Below are 5,334 nucleotides of genomic sequence, written 5' to 3' on the forward strand. Positions count from 1 at the left end.
CTGCCTCTGCCTCCCAAGTGCTGGGATTAAAGGATAAAGTTAGTTCTTATCTTGGACACATCTACCTGGCTTCTGTCTATCTGTCCATCCTCATCCCTGGAAGGCCTTGGTACAGTGGAGTAGAACTCTAGATGGGGTGTTTGGAGCGGGGGCTTTATTCTGTTGTCAGGTAAACTTGAGCAGACTCTGTGCTCTGCTTGGGCCTCAGTTTCTCCATCCGTACAGTTATGGGGCTGGGTGTGGTGGCTTAGCTGGTAGGGCACCTGCCTAGCACCCAGGGCACCCTGGGTTTATTCCGCAGCACCTTATAACTAGATAGTGGTATATGCCTACAATCCCAGCCCTGGGGAGGTGGAGGCAGGGGGATCAGAAACTCATCTTTGGCTACTTGGCAACTTCAGGATCCATGAGACTCTGTCTCCAAAACAACGAACCATGGTGTTAGCTTGACAACCTGAGTTTAATTTCAGAATCCTCATGGTGGAAGGGAGAACCAATGCTTTGTGGTTGTCCTCTGACATCTATGTGTATGACATGGCGTGTTCAGGTGAGTGCACACATGCTAATACACACACACACACACACACACACACACACTAAATACACGTAACAAAAATTAAACAACATGGTTGCTGGGTAACACTATTTCCACACCCTCTAGTACTATCCTTGCCAACAGGCCACCTCACTCATGAGATAAAGTTAGTTCTTATCTTGGACATATCTACCTGGCCTCTGTCTATCTGTCCATCCTCATCCCTGAAAGGCCTTGGGAGAAATCACTGGGAAAATGGTGCAGGGATAGATTTGGCCACCTAAGCCACCCCGTGGTTCCTCCTGGCAGGGGTTTCACCATCAGCACCAGCAGGAGCCTAAAGGACCATCTCACCAGTGCCACCACCGCCCCGTGTTTCCATCCTGAACCCTTTACTGCCAAGATGGAGACACCAGGGAGAACTCCTTCTCCACTCTGAAGCATAGGATGTCAGAGCCGGGATGGGGAGGCAGCTTGTTCATGCTGGGGTTCAGCTAGCGACAAAGATGCTTGCTGGGCCAAGAAATAATTCCCAGATAAGTTCCAGGGACACAGGAAGCCTGCATCTGACCACCAGCTTCTCTCTCTTAGTAATCATTTAAAGGACCTGAAGCCCAGAGAGGGCAAGTGCTTGTCCAAGCCACACAGCGAGCCAATGCTACAGCCAGGCATTACAATGTTACACTTCTAGACTTCCTTCCTCTGGTACCACACCTATTCCTTCTCCCTTAGGAATTTAGACCCCTCTGGCTTCATCATCCTGGACTTCAAAAGGGTCCTGGGGTGGCCCATGTGGGAAGAGCCTGCACAGAATGAGACTGGAGAAGCTTGCTTGCTTCTTCATAAGCTAGCCCTAAGCTAGCAGGGCTATGCAGCAGGCCGCAGAGGATGTGACCTGCCCAGGCTTTCATGGTGGAAGCTGAGCCAGAGGGCAGATTTCAGAACTGGAAGCTGGCAGCTCACGCTTGACTCACAGACATATTTTGTTTTCCCTGCAGTTAAAAGAAAACCCCAATTCTCATTAGGTGCCAAAAGTTAAGATTTGGGAGATACTGCAGAAGACAGGGGGTTTGTGATCCCTCTTGAAGAAGAAGACAAGAGCTGATAGAAAGCTGGATCACAATTTGCATCTGGGGGGGGACTGGGAGGACATCTGGAGAGGACTAGGAGGAGGTGGGTGTGCAAGGTCGTGGGGTTTACAAACTCAGGCCTCTGTCTTTGGGAGTGAGGCCTCATGTGCACATTTGGGGACAGCAGACTCCCCTTTGTCATCTTGCTATTGTAAGACCACAGGACCTCTTTTTTCTTGGCCATCCTGGAGAATTCCATGCGTAACTAGCTCTCAACCACGGAGCAGCCCCGTTCTCCAGGGGACGCTTGGCAAGGGAGACATGTTGGCTGTCACAGCTGGGGGAGGGGTCCTTTTTTGTCCTCATCTTGTGGGTGAGTCAGGGATGTTCTCAAACATCATATTGTGTGTAGAATGGTCTCATGACAAAATGCTACCAGGCCCTCAATGTCAGCAGTGCCGTTGCCAAGAGCTCCTGGGTTGAATCGACAGCCACTGCGAAGAGGCAACAGGATTTTGAGGGGGTTGGGGAGAGGCCAGGGAGAGCCGGGACCCACCCTGCAGATCCAGTCCTTTTTTCTAACTGCTAAGGCTCTAAAGATTCCACTGCATTGACTCTTAGCCCAGGTGATGTCACCATTGCTATTTGCCATTGAAGGTTAGTCGTGAACATTGGAAGGAGCAGAGGGACCAATCAGGAGAAGCCACAGGACTGGCCACAGGACTGGCCATAGTCCTCCTGGAGTAGGCTGTGAAGCCAGAACTGATGGCCTGGAGTGGCACCAGGAAACTTATGCATCATGTGTTTACAGATCTCACACACACAGCTTGGGTTCTTAAGGTAAGCAACAGTGACGGTGGGCCAAACATGGCCTGGGCCCTCTGGACTTGGGAGGTAGCCATCTGAAAATGGGGTACACTTTGGCATGAAAGGGGCTTTGCCCTGCTGCAGAGAACCTCAGAGTCTCCAGGGCTGTGGCTTTGAAAGGTGCCATTGAAGCCCGATGAAGCAGAGAGCCGAATAGTTGGGGCAGAGAACAGGCTACCTCTCTGACCCATGACCAAAAGAGAGGTCATCAGCAGGTGGGAGGGATGTGGGCGTGTGGGAAGTGGAGTGGAGGGACAAGCTGCTGCAGGAAGGGATTGTGGAGGAGCATAAGGGGTCCCCAGGATAAGGGAGAAGAGAGATAGTTCAGAACTCCATGGGGTTCTTGGCCAGGGTATCCCAGGGGGAAGTCACCTAAACTCCTCGGGTCTCCATTTCCATTCTGACTTCCTTTGGTAAATGGCAGTGCTAACTACCCACCTGCTGAGCATCCCTCATCCAAAATGCCTAGCGCCCAAAGCGTTTTGGAATTTAGATCTCCGCCTCCCTCATCAGATTTTGTGATGTTTGCCTAAATATATAGATGCTTGGGAGATGGGATCCAGGTTAAACCTGTATATCTTTGATTCATAACCTAAAGGTAATTTCACATATTTTCATAAGCCCGGAACTTTCCATTGTGACGTCACGCTCAGCAAGTTTCATGCTCACAGGTGTCTGTGATTGTACCTGTAATAAAAGTCACACACAGCACGTCTAGGGTCAGCCGGAACCACATCCTTATCTCAAAAGTCAAAATAAGCCAGATATGGCAGGCAGAGCTTGGTGAGTTCCAGATGAGCCTAGTCTGCACAGTGAGTTCCAGGCCAGCAAGAGCTACCCAGTGAGAGCTGTGTCAACAAAGAAACAAAAAGACCTCTCCACCCCCACACAAACAGACAAACAAACGTGCAAAAGGCAGGGATCGTATCCGTAATAGAGGACTTGTCTGGCATGTGGAGCATACATCCCAATCCCACTATAAAAAGAAATTTAGATTTCGGACTCTCTTGAACTTGAAAGTTTCAGATTAAAGATGCCCAGCGTTCAACCCATATTACAAGTAAGTGGGGCTTACCGTGGCTTAAGACACTAAACTACATGTGATGTAACCACCAGAGAACCAGAAGAAAGTCCACATTCAAGGAGCTAGGGGTGGTGAGATGGCTCAGTGGGTAAAGGTGCTTACTGCCAAGTCTGATGACCCAAGTTCAATCCCTGGCACCCACATGGTGGAAGGAGGGAACCAACTCCTGCAAGTGATCCTCTGATTCTCACATACATACAACACACACATGTATGTATGCACACACACACACACACACACACACACACACACGCACACACATATGTACACACAGACATACACCACACACACACATGCATACACACATACACAAGGAGACACGTACACAGACATACACCACACATACGCACATGCACACACACTCGCATGCATACACACATACACAAGGAGACACGTACATAGACATACACCACACACACACACATGCATACACACATACATAAGGAAACACGTACACAGACATACACACACATGCACACGTACACACATGTACACACAGACATACACCACACACACGCACATGCATACACACATACACAAGGAGACACGTACACACACATACACCACACACACGCACACAATTAAAAACTAATAAAGGAAGACACTGAGAGAAGTGTAGGGAAAGGATCTGGAACCATGCTAAGGGCACACGGGTGAGTCAGGAAGACAGGCTCTGGCAGGCCGCTAGCTTCTGCTAACCTTCCACCTGTCTAGAACCCGCTGATGTCCTTAAAAATATTAATAGTGATGGACTGTGATGGACAATTAAAATTCCAGCACTTGTGTGTGGGAAGGTGGGTCAGAAGGTCAGGAGTTCGAGGTCATCCTTGCTTACATAGTAAGTTTGAGGCCTGCCTAGACGACATGAGAGACTATCTCAAACAAGAAAACACAACCGAGCAAATGACTGAAGTCCAGAACTCTAGAGAGCCGGAATAAACCCGTTCTAAGTCACCTGCCTCAGGCATTATGTTGTAGCCACGCAGAGGTGACTAGCAGACCCAACCTCTCTACATACTTATGGAATGGAAAGAAAAATGACCAGGCTAGACAAGACTAACAGCATTGGCTAACAGCCCGAAGGCACACTCTCTAGGTCCACAGACACGAGACGTCTCACAAGCTTGGTGTGGGCAGTGTAGTCATCCTTCCTCTTAGAACTCCACAGTGCAGTGGGCATTTGGGAAGCCCCTGCCACGCGCCAGCTTTTTATGAGCTCTTGTCTTCTCTGCCCCACAGCCTACTTCCTATCCTATGTCTAAAGCCCATTTCACGTATGAGGACAATCAAGGCTAAGTACTTGCTACAGAATGTCACCCAGCTTAGAGTGTTGAGAACTCAGATCTTCCCGTCTCTACTTCCCAAGTTGAGAGCACAGGTGTGCGCCACCATACAGGATTTATGCATTGCTGGGGATAACGTCTCATGTGTGCTAGATAATTCATCCACCAACTGAGCTGCATCCCCAGCCTGGTTCAGTGCTCTACAGCGACAGAATCAAAGAACACTAAATAAAAGTAAAATAATAAAAAAATAACAGTAAGAACCCAGACCTTGCTCTGTATAGTGAGTGTGGCCTGCGCACCGGCCCACCCCCCGCCCCAGCCACGGGAAGGAAGTCCTGGTGGCATCTCCTACTCTGCTCACAGAGCTTTGTGCAGTGATTCAGCTCAATGCACATGGGCTTAATGACACCATTTTCCAAAATGGCTGGAGAGCTGGTAAAAAAGGACCTGCATTTTTCTGTCTCTAGCCGAATATTAGTTCCCCTTGGAAAT

The 5,334-nt window shown here is 49.2% G+C and overlaps 1 protein-coding gene and 1 long non-coding RNA gene across 4 annotated transcripts in view; one reads left to right on the forward strand and one right to left on the reverse strand.

Moving 5' to 3' along the window:
* Positions 1–5,334, reverse strand: part of Kazn (kazrin, periplakin interacting protein) — a 375,063-nt gene that overhangs the window by 153,325 nt on the left and 216,404 nt on the right. The gene's annotated exons all lie outside the window — the stretch shown is intronic.
* On the forward strand, positions 450–5,102 carry LOC116096980. The gene is made up of 3 exons (XR_004121174.1): positions 450–547; positions 2,263–2,445; positions 4,796–5,102. It is a non-coding gene; the product is annotated as an uncharacterized LOC116096980 (long non-coding RNA).

This window comes from Mastomys coucha, unplaced genomic scaffold, assembly GCF_008632895.1.
Source record: "Mastomys coucha isolate ucsf_1 unplaced genomic scaffold, UCSF_Mcou_1 pScaffold18, whole genome shotgun sequence".
NCBI lineage: Eukaryota > Metazoa > Chordata > Mammalia > Rodentia > Muridae > Mastomys > Mastomys coucha.